This window comes from Durio zibethinus, chromosome 6 (assembly GCF_047325235.1).
Source record: "Durio zibethinus cultivar Kanyao isolate XHJ-2024 chromosome 6, ASM4732523v1, whole genome shotgun sequence".
NCBI classification, from domain to species: Eukaryota; Viridiplantae; Streptophyta; class Magnoliopsida; order Malvales; family Malvaceae; genus Durio; species Durio zibethinus.
Window position 1 is genome coordinate 14,155,808 of NC_143167.1, and position 23,800 is coordinate 14,179,607.

At 31.3% G+C, this 23,800-nt stretch overlaps 1 non-coding gene across 1 annotated transcript; it reads left to right on the forward strand.

Annotated features, from left to right (window-relative positions):
- Positions 1-4,113: 4,113 nt before the first annotated feature.
- Positions 4,114-4,220, forward strand: LOC149518446 (small nucleolar RNA R71). The gene has a single exon (XR_016343400.1). It is a non-coding gene; the product is annotated as a small nucleolar RNA R71 (small nucleolar RNA).
- The last annotated feature ends 19,580 nt before the right edge of the window (positions 4,221-23,800 follow it).

Consider the following 23,800-nt stretch of genomic DNA (forward strand, 5'->3'; position numbering starts at 1 on the left):
CTAGTATTTGTAACTACACATGAAATAAGTATGCATTTACGAGTAGTTTTGCCAAAAATCCTAAGGAACAAGCCAAAATATAAGTAAAATTACACTAAAAATAGACATGGCAACATTAAAATTTTAGTGCAATCAAATCCCCAAACTTAAGCTTCTGCTTGTCCTCAAGCAAAACAAGATTGAACAAGAATCATACTATACTCTCAATGCTTCATTCAACATGAATGTCTTATAGATTGAACAATGAATATAACTAAAGAAAAATCATGAACAAGTGCTAGTATACAAAAATCAACCTAGGCTAAGATCATTCCTAACATAGTTTCACAAGCAAGCTACACTTCTCACTTATCTTTGTATGAAATCTAATAATGTTATGCAAACTATGAAACTTTAATAACAAAGATTAATCAAGTAAGCTCATGTTCCATAAGTTTGCTTATCACATCTCTCTCCACTAAAGTAGATAAACACTTGACCAAGGATCATTTAGGACTTTTAATAATTTTCTAATGTAAGGCAAAGGTCAAGGATGATAAAAGTCATTCAAGCTCAAGTACCCTAACAATGCATTACATGCCAAGGATCATCCATCATTGAGCTTTCAAGGTAAGAAAGGTGTGCTTGACTAAAGAATCACATCCCAAACTTTGATTGTGCCCTTTTTTCTTTCTTTTCTTTGTTTTTTTGTTTTTTCACCACTTTATTGATTTTGCTTTTTTTTCTTTTCAATTTTTCTTTTTTGTTTTGACTTTGTTTTCTTAGTTTTTTTTTTTCTGTTTTTTTTAATCTCTCAAACTTTCCAAACTCTATCCTTTTTCCTTAATAATGCATAACTCACAAATTGTGCATGAATATCCTAATGCATATAGGGTAAGGGACCAAAAAGATAGGAAATATCAAAACAAAGGCTATGGGCTTGTAATATGGTTTCAAAACAAAGAAAAGAAGAATATCATAAAACTCAAATGGGTTGACAATCGATCCAAAAATGACCAATATCATTTCCCTAATCATGTGTCCTCTAAGTTTTCACCTTGAGAAATGATCAAAATTAATTGTAGAATATGAAACACAACTCTAAAGACCAAAGTAATCTGATGCTCACATAATTAATACTAGATAAAAAAATGCAATTCAATGTTCAAAAGCATCATTCATAAATGAATACCATATTCAAGAATTCACTAAACCTAAGTATCATCGCATATTTCTCACACATTCAATGTTTTACAAAAGCTATATTCATTTCAATCTCTACCTATCATTAGCTTTATGAAAAACTAATTAAAGAAAGCATAATAATGACTCAAGCTACCACATGTTAAGCTTAATTTCAAGGTAAAAATCAAGGAAATTTTTTTTTTTTAAATTTCTAATTTTAAGCAATTTTCTCATACCCCTAAACTTAAACAACATATTGTCTTCAATGTGTAAGCATCAAGTAATAAAGCACAAAAAAAGGAATAAGAAAACTCCCCTATTAACATAGAGGCATGGTGATCGAATCTCCCATCTAGCTTTGGTCAAAACTATTGTATTCATGCCAAGCTCTTATTCATCCTACAAAACAAAGAAACTGCATCAATATATGCAAGAAAAGATAAGCAAAATATATGAAAACAAATCATGAAATGTAAAGCTTGGGTTGCCTCCTAAAAATAGCTTTATTTAAAGTCAAAATTTAGACTTATCAAAACAAGCTCAACCTTATAGATTCATAATAATCACTCCACACTTAATTCTTGAATCCAACAATTTCAAGACCACTTTTTTTACCATCTCATCACAAATATTGTCTAATAGTGGATCATGTGGGAAAGTAGGAGTAATATTAAATTGCTCAAAAAAACCCTTAACCTCACACCTAGAATGACGATGGTAAGTGGGTTTTGGTTTTGGCATCAATTTAATTGGTTTATCATCAACATAAACCATACATTCTTCTTGTATCATATCCGCACCCTCCCTCCTAAGAGGATTATGATAGGTATGATTAAACTAAAATTGCTCAAAAATTGATCAATCAGCTAATAATGATGTCCTATCAATAACAACTAGACCATCACCCCCAAACTTCATAGGACTCTAATAAGCATCATCAAAATGAAAATCTCATAATCTGGTAAATCTATATTTGAAAGTCTAATCACTTTACGAAGAGTGTCAAGATTAACTAAAGGCTTACCACTGGAAGGTGGTGCAAATTAAAAGGTAGAAGCTATCAATATCTCATCATAATCTTCACTAAAATCTATATTGTCTACTTCATCAACAATAGGGGAGTCTTAAAATGTGAAATAGGGTGCTCTATGTGAAAAGTATAATGAAACACATGACTGGATACCTCTATTCTCAAGCACTCATTAGAATCATCAAGTAATGGTAAACCTTTAAAAACATGGAAAATAACATTCTAATCCTAAACTCGCATGGTCAGTTCCCTTTATTGCACATCAATCAAAGCTCTAGTAGTGACTAAAAAGGGTTTTCCTACAATAATCAAGATCCCACGATCCACCTCCATATCTAGAACCATAAAGTTGGCAAGTAAAATGAATTTCTCTACCCTAACTAAGACATCTTCCATAATTCCTCTAAGGTATTTCAGTGACTTGTCAGCCAATTGCAAAGTAACTGAGGTGGGTTTAGCTTTCCCTATGGCTAATCTCTAAAAAATGAATGAAGGCATTAGGTTAATGCTAGCACCTAGGCCATACAAGGCTCTATCAAAAGACATGCTACCTATAGTACAAGGAATGGTAAAGCTACCAATATTTTTAAGCTTCATAAATAGTCCTCTTCGAATAATTAGATGTGCATTCACTAGTAAGTGCAACTAACTTATAATCCTTCAATCTCCTCTTTCAAGAGATAATGTCTTTCATGAATTTTGTATAGGTAGGTATCTACTCAAAAGCATCTACAAATAGGCTATTAATGTGCAGCTTCTTAAACACCTTAAGAAATTTAAAAAATCACTTCTCTTCTTTCTACTTTTCAAACCTCTAAGAGAAAGGAATATAAGGTCTAAGTGGCTCAACTCTTAGGGAAGTAGGCCTAGATGAACTCAAAAAGCACTATGTAATGGTATCTATGGTAACTAGGTAGGAATAGGTACTACACCCCCATCCTTCTTCTTTTTGCCTTTCTCTCTAAAATGAACTAGTTCTTATTAGGCTTATCATCACTAAACCCCTCATCTGCCATATCTTGAAAACTTACCAGGCCCTAGCCACTAGCTAACTGCCTCTCACTCTTAAGTGTGATTGCCTTGTAGTGCTCCTTCTCTTTCTTCCTAGGGTTAACCTTTATGTTACTAGGTAAGCTGCCCTATGGTCAAGTATTAAAAAAGATCGCTAACTAACCAATATAGGTCTTTATGTTCTTTATAGAAATGGATTGATTTTGAAACATTATGTTTTGGTTTTACATGAATGAAGTTTAAGCTTAATAAAAGAACTAAAAAGATCTTTGATTGAGGTCTTCTTCTCTAAGGGTGGCATAGATTGATATGTAGGTACATAGTACTATAAAGGCTACTGGTGCTAAGAAGGTGGCTACTAAAAACCTAATGGGTAAGGTGGTCTAGTGTATTGAGGCTATTGTGGTACCTAAAAGGATTGGATAGACTGAACTAGGTTATTCTTCCAACCTAGGCTATATGTGAAAATATAGGGTTCTTAGGTTGCCTAGAGTTCTATCTAAATAATGGATACCCTTTGGGTGGGTGCTCGAATATGACCTTCTCGGGTGTTCTACCCTGCATAGATCACATAGTGCTAAGGAACTATAGGCATGAGTAAACCTAGAATGGCTAAGCCTCAGTTTTGAAGGAATAATCGAACAATGTAAAGATTTTACAAATTTGGCTAGGGAATCTACTTTTACACTAAATGTTGTAAGCTCACTAACCTCGTACAACCCTAAAGCTCTTTTAGGGTGCTGTTGCTCATTTGACCACTAACAATTATTAGTTGCCATATTCTCAATAAGCTTATAAGCTATTTAGAAGTCTTACTCATCAAAACAACTTTTAATGTAGAATCTAAAAGTGTCCTACTGTTAGAGACAAACTCATTATAAAAAATTTGGATTTCTAACCATTTCGGTATTCTATGGTGAGGACACCACCTTAGGAGCTCCTTATATCTCTCTCATGCCTTATATAAGGTCTCTAAGTCATGCTAGACAAATGTAGTGATCTCATTCCAAAGCTTGGTTGTCTTGGCTAGAGGAAAAAATTTAGCCATAAACTTCTACACTAAATCATCCCAAGTGGGGATGGAATATGGTGGCATCAAGGCTAACAAACTCTTGGTTCTATTTCTTAGGAAAATTAGAAATAACCTAAGCTTAATGGCAACCTCAGTAACACCATTCTATTTAAATGTATCACAATTCTTTAAAAAATCCCAAAGATGAGCATTAAGATTCTCACTCGAATAACAACTAAATTAAAGTGACTGTTGTTTCATCTAGATAACTACATGTTTAATCTCAAAATTGTTGGCTTGAATCATTGGCCTCCTAATGCTAGGCTAAAAACTATAAAGATCAAGCACAATATAATCCCTAAAAGCTCTAGTGTCTTGCTTAGCCATAGTGATGGTAGGATCGATTTGTCTCCCTCTCCTAATCCTCCTACGAGTAACCTCAAGCTCAAGATCTAAAAGAATCAACTCACAATTCCTAACTGAATGCATACATGGGCCTAAAGAACACTATACCTAAAGATCAACATATAAATGGAAGCCTAAGTATATATAGCTAAGGAACAAAAATGATCTACAAAGGGAACCTAGGATATATACACCTAAAACCGAGGCAAGCCAAAGCTTTAGCCTAAGGTATGTACACTAAAAGAAACCAATCTATAGAAGAGTATGGTGAAGGTTAATATTAACCAAGGACTCTTAAATCCTAATTCTCGACAACAACGCCAAAAACTTGATACAAAAAATTTGCAAGTGCACATGCCTTACAAGTAGTAATAGTGACCTTTCGGTTAGAATGTCAATCCCATAGAGATTAAGTAGAACTTACTAAGCTAAGTATCAGTTATCACCCTACCTTTCTAAAGTTGGTTATATCACAAAATAGCCATAAAATCAAACTAATTGTAAAAATAAAATTGAGCAAAGCATCAAATATGACATGAATTAAAATGTAATTCTAAACTAAGGATTAAAAATAGCAAGTAAAAGTTGAAACAAAAGTAGTAAGTAAAGCAATATAATCAAATTAACTAACATAACTAACATGACTAACACTAACTAGCTACTCAACTTCCAACTAGAAAACTTACTAAAAAAAACTTAAGTAATGAACTAAAAAAAACTATAAAATTTGTAAAACGCAATGATTAAACTAAAGTAAAAACATTATTAAATTGAAAATTAAGGAGCAAAACCACAAACTTTACATTTTCATGCAAAAACCGAATTACATACAGTTAAAAAAAAAGCCTGAACAAGAATTAAAGATCTAATTTGCTTTAACTTGTGCAAAAACTAAATTATAAAATATAAAACAATGATTGAACTCATTGACAAACAGCATTACAAATCATTTAATTAGTTGAAATTGCCGAATCTAAGCTAAACTTTTGAAAACCAATTGTGAATTGTAAGCTATAAACCAAACAATCTTTTAAGGAATCTAAATATAACTTGTATGAATTTGAATGGAAATAAATAGAAGTTTGCAAGAACATCAAGAAAACTATATGAGAACTTGAAAAAAAGAAAACATACTGAACAAAACATGCAAAAATTGATAAAAGAAAATGAAAAACTTAACTTAGTTGCAACAAAGTTCACTGAGTTAAGGAGAGAAAAATTTAGATCTAGAAACTTCTACTAGATTGAATTAAAACTAAGCTAAAGCATGAATCATCAATCAGTTTACTACATAATTCCACAAGAAAATTGCAACAATTAACAAGGAAAGTAGCTCAAGGAACTAACAACTTCAATAATACGCAAAACTAGAGAAATCAAAACATTGTCAAAAGAAATTAACAAAACAGCAACTAAAAGCATGAAATAAATTGCATAAAATGAAACTTAACAAGGTAACAAGTAGAACCATAAACAAGAAACGAATGCAAACATAGTGCCAAAGATGAGAGAAAATCCACTCCAAAGTTCATCTTCATGTTTGGCATGCACTTGTCACCTGTATCCATATGTGACTTCTAACCTTAATCTGGATCAATGTGCTATGAGTTTGAAACTAGAGTTTAACTATGTTGTAGCTCTAAGGATTAGAAAACTATGAAAAAAAAAAGCAAAAACAATGAAGATTTGATCCAAAAACCACAAGTAGGTCAGTGAATACAAATTGAAAAATTGCTTTGAACATTTATGCAAAATCAAGCAAAATGAACAAAAAAATTAATGTAAATGTAAATTTTATTGAAAGAATCTAAAAGACAACTAAAAAACACTTCAGAAATTATAAAATTTGAATGAAATTCAAATGGAAAATTCTGGAAATAAAGTGTTTGGCAACTAAGAAAATGTAAAGCGCAAAAAAGAAAATGTAGGAAAGTAAAGAAACAAAATTTTAAATCCTAAACTAACTCTCTTCCTATGGCCAGCCCTCTGCCCCAATATTTATAAGTACAGGGAGGAGCTTAAGGTTTTAAAAAAAATCTAGAATGATCTTTAGTTGCTCGACTTTTAGAGCCTTCATGCTTTTTGGTGCTACAATGCTAACGCATGTCTCTAGTCTGATTGCTTGGCTACTTTTTTCAATATACTTTAAGCTACATTTCTCATGTGTAATGGTTGGTCTAAGAAGTCAAAATAATGGCCAATCACAGCCCTTTAAAATGCCACATCAACTCCTTTCTTTGTTGCTTTTGGACCTAGCTTGAAATGCCTTGCAATTGTATGTTCCTCTATGCACCCACGCATGCATCCATCACTAACTTTTCTTTGTTTCATTCAGGTTTTTCTTTCTTTTTTTTTTTTTTGCAAAATTTTTAAACACTTTATGAATATTTTTATCCTATATTTTACTAAAAAAACCTATGAAAATAATACTAAAAATTTATGCTAAAAAAATTATTCAATGTCAATGTTGTACATTTGACACTAATTTAGGCTTTTTGCACAAAATGCACCAAAAATTCCTCCAAATTGTGTAAAAAATGTCCAAAATTCCTTAGTTCCATTATTTGTACCTACATATGAAATAAGTGTCCATTTAGGAGTAATTTTGCCAAAAATCCTAAGGAACAAGCTAAATATAAGTAAAATTACACTAAAAATAAGCATGAAAATACTAAAATTTAAGTGCAATCAAATCTAAATCTTATAATCCACCCTTACCAATTCCCCAACCTTATGAAGATCATGATTTGGAATTAAATAAGGTGGAAAAGCCAGTTGATGAGGGTTGTTTGGTTGATGAATTGCTTAAACCTTTAGAAATACCCTTTATTAAGCCTAAGAAAAAGGATGAAAACATATCACCCACTCTGATGAAATGGAGGAACCTTTAGTCTTCAAGATCAACCCTATAGTTTTCATGGTTGTACCTCTTTTGCCAGTAATAAAGTTAATGCCTACCTATCGTTGTCCAATAATAATGAAAACATTGCTAAAGTTGGGAGATCTAGCTATAATAATTGGGCCACACTACCAATTAGTCTGTTAATGAAGATGTGGTAAGAAGAAAAACCATTAAGTGGATAGATGATGGTTTTAAGTGTGGGGTAGTTACGTAACCCTACAAAAAAAGGTATGGTCAAGTTTGACAAAAACAAGCATCGCTTGAGAGGCAACCTAAGTTTTACTTTAATGGTTTATGCTTTTATTTTGTTTAGGATAGGTATGTTTTGATGTTTTGATGTTTTTGTGTTTTGAGTTTGTTTTTGTAAGGATGAAATGGATGCAAGGATATGTCTCATATAAAAAAAGATTTAGCTTTGAAGTAAATTTAGGGAGTACTTCTTTTCCCTTGTTTTGATATATTGTTCAACTTAAGTGTGTGTAGGGGAAAAGAAAGCTTTTTAAACTGAACTTGTTTTTGAAATTTTAACTTATTTTTTGTTTTCAAACCCAATTGACCTACTAGATTTCATTACTATGCTCACTTAGTTGATTTTCCATAAACTTTCTGAAGTATGATATGAAGTTAATTATGAGTATGATGGAACTTGAAAGGTATTCTTAAGCATGTTTCTCTTTAGATATGATTTTTCTACATATGTTTTTATTCTCTTTTAATGAAATGTTGTGATTTTGTGGACATTATGTGAGATGTTGATTTGCATGATATTTGAAGATTTGAATAAGTATTCTAGAATTCACCTACTCAACCTTCAAGGTGAAATCCTAGATTATATTTGACTAAGAGATGGTCTAGGCATTCTTTGAACCATTTAAGCTTTTAGAGCCCACCTTGCATCCCTAGTACCTATATTTTGAGCCTGTTACATTATTCCCTTCTCTATGTTTATTTTAGCCACATAATAAGCCCAATAAGCTTTTTCTTCTGATTATTATCCCTTTTTTGTTTTTCCCTAACCCAATTGTTCTTACTTATGTATTATGGACATCTTTATGTAGTTAGGAAGAAATAAGGCATAAGGAATGAAAAGAAAAAAAAAATTAACAAAAGTAAAGGCAAAGCCCAATAAAGCCAAAAATGACTAAAGCAAAAAAAAATCCATGAAAAAATGAAAGTGATACCTCGAGTATTCAAAGTATCAAAAAGCTCTCAATTGTTCAAATCAAAGTCTAAGAAATTTCAAGAAAGTAAGTTAAGGGTCTTGATACTTTTTCATACCTTGACTCAAGCTTTACATTACAAGCTAAGAAGACCTTTTGATCTTAAGTCAAGTATGTAAATCCAACATTAGTGGAGAGAAAAGGGGAAAATGAACATATGAACTCTAGTTTAACTTTGAGTTGAAATGTGATAAGATGTTTTGCATTCTTTTTACTGGACTTATATGCATGAATTAAAGATTGAGTTATATTATATCTTTGGGAGCTTGTTTTTCAAGGAATTTCTTATGACTCTATGTTTATATTTAACTTTGTATTATATGATAATGCATGAAAGGAATTTTATGTAATTTTTTGCTTTGTGAGTATGCATGATGATTTTTAGTTGTGTTAATTTAAGGATTTTGCTTGAAAACAAGCAAAGATACAAATGTGGGTATGATTTGCTGCTAAAATTTAAATTATTGATGGATTTTGGTATTTTCAATGTTATTTTCATCATTTTAAGGTTTAAGGCTTGTGGACCTAATTTTCATACAATCCATGCATGAAGGAGCATATATTGGCCATGCAATGTAAAAGATGGTAGCCAAACCCTGTTGGCCCAATTCCATCCATCCATGCAACCATGTGGTAAATCAAGGGAATTTGAAGAATTTGAATTGTACAAGGACTATTCCATCCTCATCATAGTCGACCATTTCAATTGTAAGAAAGCATAAGGCACATTTGATTAAACTTTGCAAGCATTGGAAACTATTCATGTAGCCAAAAAAAGAATTTGTATCCATGAAGGACTCCTACACCATTCAACTATTTCAAATGCAAAAGGAGATAAAACTCACTTAAAGAATTTGACAAGCACAAGGACTCTCATCTCCCATATCCATTTGACTAAGACAAAATCTAAGAGGACTTCATGCGATTTCAAGCCAACAAGGACACCAAGTGCATTCAGCTAAGAGTGTTTGTGATGGAGAAAGATCCTTTTGCTTGCTATTTGAAGACTCACACATGAAGAAGGATTTCATTCACCTGAATTACATGAGATTAGATGGAATTCAAATACATTATCTTGTAATTCAAGCCTTAGCCAAATCAACTAAGAATATTGCATTAAGATAGACTCAAAGTAAGATCACATGGCCAAGATTGCTTTTCAAGACTCCCATTCAGCCAAGCTTATTCAAGAGCTAAGACTCCCACTCGATCAAAGCTCTTTGGATATTAGGATAAGCCCTCATCCATTAGTATTTGATTTGAAATCAAATCTCTGTACTCTTATCCCCCTAAAGTCGAACCCCCTTTAGAAATATGGATGCCATTTACCTCATTCAATCATCCTTCATTACTTACTTCTTTTCCTCTCTTTCATTTATTCAGTTTTAGTTTTTTTTAGTTTCTTTAAATTATTGGCTTAGGTAACAAATTTTCCAATAACCAAGTTATCTTTTAAACATTCTTTTATAAAAGCATTCTTTATTCAAGTTCTTATTTTCTTGAAAGCTCAAGTTTTACTTTACTTTCTATTTTGCATTTTGTTTTTTTGATCTAATTTTCTACAAGCATTCTTTTATTTTACAAGTTTGATTCAAGTATTCCTACTATAAAGCTAAGTTTCGACCATCATTCTTTTACATTCAAATTCTTTAGTTTCATGTTCGACAATTTCAAGTTTTATTGTTTACTAAAGTTTTCAATCATTGTTCTTTTAGATCTTGTTTTGGCTACTATCTTTAGTTTATCAAGTGACAGTTGGATAAGTGAGCCTTATATTACTCTTTCTTTCTTTATTTTGCAATCAACCCTAAAGTTTCATTTATTTAGATATAAGATTTTAAGATCACAACTTTGGTACTTAAAAGCTACCTAATAATTACAATCTATAATTCCTTGGGAGATGATACTAGAATACTTCCATCTTATTTCTTGATCAGTGCATTTGCAGGCTATGCAAAAAGTAGCAATCACTTAATTGTAATTATTTTGTCCATATGCAAAAAACTTGACTGTATAATGATAGAAGCTATGGTTGGGCAAATTACATAAGATGCAATTAGACAAGGAGTTGTCACCTAATTGATATATGAGTCATATGGGGATGTGATTGATAAGCAAGTTATCTACCTATTTTACTTATCATGGAACGTTGAGACAAACCTCAAGGTTATGTTAAACTAAACAGGATCCTAGCCCACTAGAAAAATATAATTTTTCTAAATTAAAAGGCTATTTATTTGATTAAAATAGTGGGAGCAACCAATATATAGATTTGGACCTTATCAATATTTGTATTGAACAATATGATTGATACTTGTTCATATTTTATAAGTTGCAAAAATAAATATTAACTTGTCACCTTGCAGCATACTTGATGCTAACAAGCTTAAAAGGCTTAACTCAAATGATTGGTACCATAATCTGAAGCTTGTCCAAAGGCACGAGAAAATGCCTTTTATTCTCGATGAACCAGTTTTATCAGAACCAATTGCTAGTGCTGATGATGCAGTATGGTGGGTTTATGAAACCCATAAAAATGATGTTGATCAAGCAGCATGTATCATGGTGGCTATCATGATCCTTGAGTTACAAAGGCAACTTGAGACTATGGATGCTCTGACAATCATTCTACACCTTAAAAAAGATGAACAAAGGTAGATTGAGAGGTTTGAGAACTTTAAGGAATTGTTCTGCACAGTGATGTCTAAAAGATACCTTGATCCTTTTGATTATGAATCTTATGGAACTTCTAAACATGTTTGCTTGGAAAGATGACCAAATCACTTTTTACTAGAAATGGAGAAAGAACTAGTGTGGTTCTTCGACTAATACATTCGAATGTTGATAGCACCCTAAAATATAGTGTTTTTACATGCTAAAAGTGGTGCTAAATTTTAAATTTTGATTTATTTTTGGTATTTTTCATGTTCTTTTTATGATTTAAGGGTTTCAAGCTCATGAACTCATTTTTTATGCAATCCATGCATACAAGCATGCAAGGAGCATTTTCAGCCCTATCTTGGAAGCCTATAGTCAAACCACATTGGTCCAAATTCATCCAACCATGTGGCAAAAAAAGCGTTTGAAGTGCACAAGGACATTCATTTAACAATCAGCCAAGACATTTGCAAGAGAAGATAATGCAAGTTTGAAACAATTTGCAACTTCAAGGATTCCATCACCTTATCCTATTTGGCCACACCAATCTTAAGGAGAGTTTCATGCAATTTTAATGGCATAAGGACTCTATCATACAACTATTTCAAATCCAAGAAGAAAATAATGATCAACTAAAGACTTTCAAGCCTAGAAGAACACTAAGGGATTTGGCTAAAGATATTTGTGTTGGAAAAAGATTCTTTGTTCATCTTTTTGAAGAATTTTAAGCTAAATCTTCAAGAATTTGCATAACAATCAATCACTTTGCTTTGAAACCCATCTAGAGAATAGTGAGAGTGAAGTAAAACTTGAAAAAGTTTAAGAAATACAAATTGACACAAGGATGGAACTAGAGACCATGGATAAGGCATCAAATGTGCAGTTGAAAGCTCAAAGTACATAAGAACTCTGTAAGTCAAGTAAGACTCACCAAGCTCTTAAGAGATATAGATTTCCCATGGATAAGGATGAGCTTATCATAGATGATGATCCTACTACCTATCAATAAGCAATGTTGGACATTGATTCTAAGAAATGGCATAAGGCTATGAAATTCGAAATGGAATCCATGTCTACAAACCAAGTATGAACATTGATGGAACCACCTGAAGGGATAAAACCCATAAAGTGCAAGTGGGTCCTTAAGAAGAAAACCAACATGGATGGCAATGTATAAATGTACAAAGCCAGACTAGTTGCAAAAGGTTGTAATAAAAAAAAAAGAGTTAATTTTGATGAAACTTTTTCACCAGTAGCCATGTTAAAATCCATTAGGATTTTGCTTGCTATTGTTGTATACCATGATTATGAGATACGGCAAATGGATGTCAAAATGGCATTCCTTAGTGGGAATTTGCAAAAAGATGTGTACATGACACAACCCTTAGGTTTTGAATCCAAAAAGAATGCCAACATGGTGTGTAAGCTTCAAAGGTCTATTTATAGACTTAAGCAAGCATCAAGGAGTTGGAATATACATTTTGATGTAGCAATTATAGAATTTGGATTCATCAAAAATTTAAATGAACCTTATGTATACAAAAAGACAAGTGGGAATGCAATTGTTTTCATAGAGCTAAATGTGGATGACACATTACTTATAGGAAATGATATACTCATGCTACAATCTATCAACATTTGATTATCAAAGAAGTTATCCATGAAGGATTTGGGAGAAGCAACATATGTGCTGGGCATGAAAATGTATAGAGATAGATCAAAGAGGTTGCTTGGTTTCTCATAATCTAGATACATAAACAAAGTGTTTAAAAGTTTTAGCATGGAAGAATCCAAAAAAAGATTCTTGCCAATGTTGCATAGCATAAATCTTTCCAAGGACATGTGTCTTAAGACACAAATTAAGAAAGATAGCATTAATAAAGTTCTATATGCTTTGACAATTGGATCCATTATGTATGCAATGTGATGCACAAAGCTTGATATCTTATATGCTTTAAGCATAACAAGTAGGTATCAAGCAACTCTAGGTAAATATCATTGGAAAGTCATGAAACAATCCTTATATACTTAAGAAGAACTAAGGATATGTTTCTTATCTATAGTGAAGCCGAACTCCTAATTGAGGCCTATTGTCATGCAAGCTTTCAATCTGACAAGGATGATAGCAAGTCTCAAAGTGGCTATGTTTTTACTCTAAATGGTAGAACAGTGAGTTAGAAAAGTTTTAAATAGAGTACAACTATAGACTTTGCAATCGAAGCCTGAAACATCTCCACATTTGAGGCTACAAAAGAGGTCGTTTGGATCAAAAAGTTCATAACTAAACTAAACATTGTTCCTAGCATTATTAATCCAATAACAGTCTATTGTGACAACAATGGAGCTATTGCTCAAGCTAAGGAACCAAGATCTCAACAAAGATCCAAAAATGTATTGAGGCGATATCATCTTTGTCATAACGATTTTGGGGACCACTAGACAAATTTAGAAAAACAAAAGCAGTGGAGTCACCACCAATCTTTTTTGGCTAGGTTTGATTGGCCACCTATTAAACCTTACCTTCTTAATAAATTTTAAAATTAATTAAAATTTATCAAAATGATAATTTTTGGGTCTACGAAAACAGTTTGAGTTTGAGAGTCGGTTACGTGTGAGGAAGGATTAGGACCCCCATAGCGCTCGTTTTAAAATGGTACCAACTAATTATATGTTATCTTTTAATATTAAAATAAATGGTCTTAAATTTGGCATTTAAAAAGTTAATTTCCTTAATTTTCTTTAAAAACATATTTTTGATTTTAAGTAAGCTTGAAAATAAATAAGAACCTTATATTGAAAAATTTTTAAAAATATTCTAATATGCTGACAATATTAAAAAGAACCATCTCACCTAAGGAATTTTTAAGAATTACTACTCGAAATTCTCAAAAATCTTATCTTCAGTGGTTCATATTCATTTCCAATAGTTATTTAAAAACATAAAGTACTATGTAATTTTAAAAGAAATAGTATTTTCTAGGACAAATTTCTTAAAAAAAAAAAAAGAAATATTTATTGAAAATTAATCTAAATGCTCCAATACGCTGTGGCATTTTAGATAGATTTTCTTACATAAAGATTCTTCAAAAATCACTACTCGAATTTCTTTAGAATCTTATTCTAGGAAACTTTTCATTTGTTTTTTTAAACAAACATTAAAAATCATGTAACAATATAGTTATCCACAAATATATTAATTTTTTAAAAACATTATCCTTTTTATTAAAAAAACTATCCAAGTTAAAAGAAATGGTTATAAAATGGAAAATTTTCATATTAAAAAGAAACTTCTAAATATTCCAATACTTTGACAATTTTTAGAAGACTTTTCTCACTTAGGGAATTCTCGAGAATCACTACTCGAACTTCCCAGAGTCCCATCACTGGAAAAAAATTTTATTTAAAAGAATATGTAATGCAAACAATAAAGTAGAATATGACACAAAAAATATATTCATTAGAAACATTATCTAATTATCATAAAAAATTTGAAAGGAACAAAGGAAATAAAATAGAATTATATAATATGAACAATCATGCATACAAGACAATATATTGATTATGCCTTAATAATCTTAATTATTTCCCAATTAACACTTTCAGAAGGAGCAAAGTAAATAAAATTTATTGAAAAGTTTCCTAGATATCCCGATACTTTGGCTGTATTTTAGAAAAAAAATTTCACCTAGGGATTTCTTAGGAATCTCTACTTGGACTTCCTTAGAATCTCATCCTCAAAAAATTTTATTCATTTTGTTCTTTCTTACTTGGTTATTTAATTTTTAATTTTTATTTTTAAACTTTGATCACATCAATTCCATTATCAAGAGAAGTCATTATACACTATTTCTAACATTTATCAATGTTGTAGAAAAATAGACAAATGAAACCTCTTTTTTATTGAATATTTTTCTAAATACTCCAATACGCTGGTGGTATTTTAGAAAAATATCCTTACCTAGACATTTTAGAGAATCTCTACTAGGATTTCTCTAAAATATCATCCTTAAAAGATTTCATTCATGCTATTATTAACACTTATCTTCCGGAGAAAATGTCAAACATAGATTAAAGTACGAAAGATTAAATTTAAGCAGACATAGGAATCTAACTGATAAGAAAATTAAAAACGTATAAAATTAAAATTGCAAGAATACTTAAACAACATTAAAATATACATATAAGTATGGTTAAATTTAAACATACATGAAAATAAGTCTTTAGTGGGAACAAACTTGATGCTTTCTATTGAAGCTAAAAAAATGCATAGTATCATATGCAATAACCCCTATGTGAAGACAACAAGTTAGAGGAAGAAAATAACAGTTGAACTTTAATTTTTTTCCTATACAGACCACATATCAATCCCTGTTTTAGAAGCCATTTTTATTTTTGTTTGAAACTTTTTCCCACATCAAAAGGTAAGGACCTAAAAGCCTGAAAAATTATGTTTTTAGAAAGTTCAAATGGATCATAGCTAGAAGCCACCAGTAAGGACCAACACCATGGTTCCCAAAGTTTTCTGCTATGAACTTCCTAGTCCCACTAATAAACCCAAGCCTCATGCAAGGAAAAGTACCAATAGAGATGGTTGAAACTAGCAAAAGAAAGAACTTTCACAATCTGTGTGGAAAGACCAACGAAACTGTGGTTGCCCATTAGGATACATGCAGCATGATTTGGTCATCCAGCTATTGTCCTAATTGTTCAATCATTTTCCACCTATTAACTAGATGCTAGACATGAAAGAGAAAAGGGCAAAGCTATTAAATAAAGTCAATTGCTACAACTGCCATTGGAAGAAGTAGGGAGCATTCATCCAAACTAAAAAAAACAAAATAAGAACTTTATCTCTTTTGTAAGAACAAAATAAAATAGAAACATAAATCAAACACAGCTTGAAACTTTATCAACAAATAGCAAACACAAAACATACAAGGACACATGAAAAACACTTTGTAGAGTAGATTATGGGGAGTGTAAGATGGCATGAAAATAAAGAATAGAAGTAGCAAATAGGCAACCTTCAAAACTTCATCTATTTTGCAAGAACAAAATAAAACAGAAACATAAATCAAACACAGCTTGAAACTTTATCAACAAATAGCAAACACAAAACATACAAGGAACACATGAAAAACACTTTGTATAGCAGATTATGGGGAATGCAAGATGGCATGAAAATAAAGAATAGAAGTAGAAAATAGGTGCCCTTCAATGGCTGCTCAGCTTTGCACTCTTACTATTTTCTCTTAGCTTATCTTCCCTTTTTTTTTGCTTGCTCCCTTTTTTTCTTCTTTCCTGGAAACTTCCTCCCTCTTTTTTTCTCTTTACTGAAACCCACAACCTCCTTAATGGTCATGTAAGAAAGAAAAAAAATCTTGATCTTAATAAACATGGACCCTTGGATGAGATTTCATCCAAAGGTCAAAGCTTGCTCTTTTATTCCTTCAAAGGGGCCATCTTTGACCATTGGATCAAGATCAAATAAAGATCCAATGGTCCAAATTAATTACTGAAAAGATGATATTTTATGCCCTCCAAACATGTGAAAAGACTATTTTACCCTTAATTGCAAAGTTTTCGATATTTAGGCCTTTTCTTGGAAATCAAGGTTCCCATGGTCCTTTCTATGATTTTAAAGCACCAAAAATCATGAAATATTATAGGATTATGATCTGAAAATTTTTGTGAAATTCTAAATTACGAAAATACCCCTATGAGGGTATTTTGGTAATTTCACACTTTTTGGGGTACTATTATAATTTCAAATGCATCAAAAATAATGAAATATTATAAAACTAGGATCTGGAAAGTTTTGTGAAATTTCAAGCTCGAAAAGGCCAAATTACAAAAATACCCCTCTAAGGGTATTTTGGTAATTTCACACTTCCCGGGATGCTACTATGATTCCGAATTCACCAAAAATCATGAAATATTACAAAAGTAAGATCTGGAAAGTTTCACAAAATTCTGAGCTCGAGAAGCCATTGCATTATTTGAAAGACTCTTGCTTGAAAAGTGAAGTCCAAATTTTCTTAGGAATATATTGTTGAATGCAATGGCTATAATGGAAGCATTATTAAAAACCAATATGATATATCCAAATTGTGGTAACAAGGTTCTTTACATCGATCTCTTTTTCTTTTCTTTTTTTATTTTTTTATTGTTATTTTTTTTATTTTTGTTTGTTTTGTTTATTTTTGGTTTTTTGTTTTTTTTTTTTTGTCCCTGAACAACATTTTTAATTCCCAATCTGCATATTCTAAGAATTGCTTTCTGGTGAACTGTGATGATCATTTATTGATCTTTGTTCAATGTTGACAAACACAATTCTGATACAAATGTCAATGTCAATGCAAATACATGACTTTTTCATAATGCAAATGACAATGTTCCTTTCATGTAAATGCCCTTATAAATACCTTTTCTTAGGATGTAGATGCCATGATGCAAACTTTTTTCTTATGGTGCAAATGCAATTACCTTGGTTAAGATGCAGATAAAAGTGCAAATGCAAGTGATACAAATATAAATGTCTTTTTTCTTGATGCAGATGCAAGTGATGCATATGCAAATGTCTTTTTCTTATGATGCACATGCAAGTATAAATGCAAATCTTTTCATGATGCAAATGCGAGCAATGCAAATGCAAGTGTCTTTTTATTAATGCAGAGCTGAATGCAACTTTCTTTTTATTGATGCAAGCTGAATGCAAATGTCTTTTTCATAATGCAAATGCAAGTGACGCAAATGCAAATGTCTTTTTTATGATGCACATGCAAGTATAAATACAAATGTCTTTTTTTGTGATGTAGATACAAGGCAAATGTCTTTTTTTTTTTAGGTGATGCAAATGCACTAGGCTTAACAATTCATCAGGGTGGCCAGCTAATCTAAGCTTAAATCTTTCTTTGAAGGCTAGTTAAACTGTGCTTATATTCATTAGAGGCCAACTAAATTGGGCTTAATATTTCTTTGAAGGACAGCTAAACTAGGCCTACATGCCCAAGAATTGGTGATCTCTATTAGAAATGAAAGTTGAAGATTCTTTCCAAATAAGTTGAATAGTTCTATATATGGAGATTTTTGTTTATTCAAAAGGGTTTCAGCACCTATAAAGGATAAAAAAAGCATATACTTTTTCCATACAAGCTTACAAAGGAAACATAAATTTTGCTGAAAACATGAATTCCTTGAAAATCAAACATGTTAAACACTTTTTTTAGTCTCCAAATGTGATATTTGATGTACATCAAAGTTAGCTGTAAAGGCTTAAGATTTTGAAAGTTATTTGGAAATGGACAAAGGTTCAGATTTTCAAAGTCAACTCATCTTAGACTTCTATGACTTTGATATTTTAAATCTTTCAATAAGGCTTGGCTTAGCATCTACTACATTTAGCATTAGGAATGGCTTTCACAGTTTGCTTTATACTGCCTTTTTTAGGGTTTTTAGCATTTAAAAAAAATTCAAAACTAATCTGAAAGAGGAAAAGAATTTTTTCAAAAGGGGTTAACGATTTAAACAAGAAATTATGTAATAAATGGGGACTCAAAATATCATTCTTCCAAGAGAAACTCTTTAATTTTAAGCCTTCACACTTGATCCAATATGGATTTTTTAAAGGTTGTAATGTAGGTTAAGGTTCAGGGCTGTCAAAGAAAATGATAGAAAGGCCCCAGACAAGTATTTAAGGGTATTTAAAACTAAGGATCACTTTTTCATTCAAAAGATACATTCTGAAGTCTATTCTTTTTTTCTTTCCACCCACTCATTCCTTTTTCTTTTTCTTTTTTTTATTCTTCCTTTTCTTTCATTTTTTCTTTCCTTCGTTCTTTTTTTTTTGGCTCATTCTTTTGCTTTTTTTTGCTCTTTTTTTTACTTTTTTTTTTTTGCTTTTGGATCCTACATTAAGTAGAATTAGAACTTTTGTGAACTTTTATATTGAGCTTTTGACCCAACATACAAGATTCTATTTGAACATCCACATTCTTAACCCTTAAAAGTGTTTCTTTTTGCCCTTCAGCGTGGAAAGTGATCCTTAGATAGGGTTTGTTTTGAAAAAATTCAATCAGGCTCAAAGGGGTCACAAGGGATAAATTTCTACATTTGTGAAAGGATAATAAAAGACGGTCACTTGTTATTTCATGTATGAACACTTAAATTGAAGAGCAATTCCCTTATAAGAAAATGATATTGAAGAAAGGTTTTCATTTTAACAGTCTTTGTTTTTTTTTTTTTGCTTTTTGGTTTTTTTTTTGGTTTTGGCATTTTCTATTTTGGGGCTTTTTCTTTTTTTTTTTTCTTCTTGTCCCCTTTTTCAAAACTTTGAATTTGTTAGGACTTTATTGGAATTTATTTGAATTTCCTAAGTGCATGATGTCATAACCATTTTTTCTTTTGTCTTTTGTCTTTTTTTCTTTTTTTTTTTCTTTTTTCATTTTTTTTTTGGTTTTTTTGTTATTATTTTTTGACATGCTCCCCTAAATTCATTTTGCTAATAATGTGTTTCATGGAAAATGCCCCATTTAGCAAACCATTCTTAATGAAAGTTATTGCAAGAAAGGGTTATATGAAATGAACGAGAAAATGTCATAAAAATAAACCCATTTGAGGTACCAAATGATCCATGTCACTTTAACAAAAAAAGAATGAATGAGTTGATCATAGCTCAAATTGTTTAAAGGGCAATGAGATCTTTCTTTTCTGGTCAACATGCCCCTAAAACACATGGTCAAGCCAATTTTAGGGTAAAGAACTAAAAGGTTGGTAAGTTTCATGATCAACATAACCTTGATGACATATGGGTCAGGCTAACTTTTTGGGTAAAGAGGCTGAAAGGTTGGTAAATATATGCAACATGCCCTCGAAAACATATGAGCCAGGCGAAATTTTGGGTAAAAAACTGAAAGGTTGGTAAATTTGAGGTCATTTTATAGGATTTAGGTTAGCTTTGATTTCAAAAATTTTTGGAACTACAATATAATATTGACACATCAAATTACCACATTTGAATCCTTAAGAAAAATGTCATATTTGCCTAATCATCTAGGAATCCAAATTTCTTTCTTCTTTGTTAAATTAGTTTCATTGTTCATTACCTTGAAAAAAATATCACCTTTTGATATCATAACGTTATTGGGTGAAAATAAGGTTCACAAATTCAACTTTGTGGCTTTTGAGGGGTCATGGCTATTGAATGGAATCGATTGAAATGCTTAAGAAAGAGAGTTTAAGTATTTGATAAATCCATAATAGTGATCGCCAACTCATACGAGACTTAAAATTTTTTCTTTTTTTTTACTCTTGCTTTTTTTTCTTTTTTTTGCCTATTTTCCCTTTTTCCAAAGTACCATTTTTTTAACCTTAGGACCTACTATGTTGGGCTTTATTCAAATCTAACATTTTCCTCCTTTTTACCAATTATAAGTTCAAATTTTAACAAAAATTGAAATTATCAAATGATGATGTAAATCTATGGAACATTCCTAACACATAAGATCTATTCATGCAATGTAAACACTCTAACATGACCCCAAAAATTCATATTCTTAATAATATTCTTGAAATGACACTCAAACTTAGAAACAAAGGTTTCTCATTTGATGATTCAATTTTAGCATCATTGACCTGCAAATCTCCTACTATCAATCATCAAAATCACTAATCAATTCTTTAAACTTTATGGAATCTATATCAATCAAAGCCTAAACTGTATCCTTGAAGGCAATGTAGTCTTCCAAAGAATGACCCGCAACACCAAAATGGTATTCGCATCAAACATTAGGATTGTACCATTTTGGATAGGGGCAATGAGGTAATTTTCCCAAAGTAGTAGGTATAAATCTATGTAGGACATGGGTATTAGGTCAACAGGGATTTTTTCTTTGGTATTGAGAAAGTTTTTCTATTCTATGGTTAGTTTACTTTAATGGAAAAGTGGTGGTCAAGTTGGTCTTTGATTGAACTAGGAAAATCTGGGTTCCCAATTGGGTTGGGAAGGTGGTGATGGGATAATATGATGAACAAATGGCTATGAAATGTGAAGTGGTGGATGTGAATTCAAGCATGAAATTCTTCGGGATTGTACAAAGTTTAAGGGCCTAATCCTAGGTGTTTGGAGAGGAAGTTGAAAGTAGTTATGAGAAGAACTTAAGTGTGAGTTTAAACTCAGGATAGTTGGTAATGGTTGTTTGAAGCCAAGTGACTCCAGCTTGGAAATCAGACTTTTGAGTTCAATTATTTGTGTGGCTAATTCACCCATTCCTTTCTCAAGGTCGACCAAACTTTGATCATTGTTTGAATCACCCAACGCCTCAGTATGCTCGAGAGAAGTGCCAAAACTAATAAGAGTTGATTGGTTTTGATTTAGTGAAATTGGAAGTGACAACGATCCTTGAAGAGCAACAAACTTAATCCCACCACTACCTTGAGCCAAAATTCCTCTTGATTTGACTCCAATGTGCTAATCCTTGCTTCCAATTGATCTTCCATTTCCACCATTCTTCTTCCCACCAAGACAATCATTTTATTCCCAGATTTAGACCTAAAAATTCTATATTATTACCATTATTGAATGAATGCCACAAAATTAATGGCACACAGAGCATATTTATGGATACATGAATATGATGACTAAAGAATATCATGTAATACATATATGCATAAGACAAGGGATTTTTTATATAAGGCCCCAAATGGTAAAAGTTTCCTTATCCATGCATGTGTATGAAAGGCATGTAATGAAATGCAATGCATGTTCTACAAAACTCTACCATTCATGAATCCATATGCATGAAATGCAATGACATACTTGCATGGGTGATTTGATGTACCTCTGTAATATACTTGTATGAAATGCACAGACCTATCATATGCATGAGATATGTCTATATGGAATGAAATGCATGTGTTGTATTGGCTTAATGAGGTCAACACTACCTTAAGATATGCAATGAGACAGAGTGCATGCATTACCTATTAAGATGTGCATGAAAGGCATGTATCATTTATCAACATGTGCATAAAATGGGATGTGTATATTATCTATTGATGTGAATGGGATACATGTACTATCCATTGATGTGGATGGGATGCAATGCGTGTATTATTTTATTATGATGTGATTAGATGGGATGCATATACTATCTATTAGGGTGCATGGGATGGGGTGTATATACTATCCAATTATTATTCTTTTATTTTTTTTAACATAATGAAAAATGTATGTAACAGATTAAATGAAAATATGAAAGACAAAACAACATTGAAATTTAAAAATCCCTTTTTTTAAAGGAAAAAAAATTCAAAAACAAGAATTTTATTTAAAAAACCTTTATTTTTGAAAATTTTCATTTTATTTTAAAACATTTTCTGAAAATGCAAATTTTGGATAAACACAAAATGAATGAACTTGATGTTAAAAGAGAATTTTCTTTTTCTTGAAGAATATGCTTTTTATTTTTATTTTTTCAAAATTTTAATTTTACTTATGCCATTATTGTTTCACACATTTCAGTTTTATTTTCATCATTCATACACTGAAATACAAATTGTATTGGAATGTTTCTTTGTGCCCTAATTTGGGTAATTTCCTGTAAAAGGATTGGCATGGCTTTGCCTAATGCCGGTCCCTTAAAGTTCACGATATGTTGAGTGAGGATTTATACATCTAAAAGGTTCTCAAATTGTTCCTTACTGGCATCCATATATAACTAGTAAGGCACCACAATCTTCACCCATTATAGGCTATGAATAGAAATGGTTCAATCTAAGTGGGAGTATTTCACTTGCCATTACGGAGGTTATCACCTTATGAGAACATAAGTACCTTACTCCCTCTTAAAAGGGTTAGAGCTTGGGTATAAAGCTTATGCATGATGTGAATGTGTTGTGTATGAACAAGGGAACAAAGTATTATAATCTTATTCTAAGCACTTCATAACAACAATAATAGCACATATGAAACATAAAATAAAAAAGCAAATAACAAATACATGACATGGGTAAAATGCAATTTTCATTTCCTTATTGTTATGACCACTATTATTAACAATAGAAAGAATTATAATTAAGAAAATTAAAGTTAAATTCCAATTAAGACCATTAAATCAAAATTAAAGATAACACATTATTAATTTTTAGCTTGACTCTCTAAAAAAATTATGTCCCTATGGGAGTCACCAAGCTGTCATAATAGTTTGGAAAAACAAAAGAAATAGAGTCGCCACTAATCTTTTTTGGCTAGGTGTGATTGGCCACCTATTAAACCTTATGTTGTCAATAAATTTTAAAATTAATTAAAATTTATCAAAAAGATAATTTTTGGGTCTGCAAAAACAGTTTGGGTTCAAGAGTCGATTATGCGTGGTGAAAGATTAGCACCCCCACAGTGC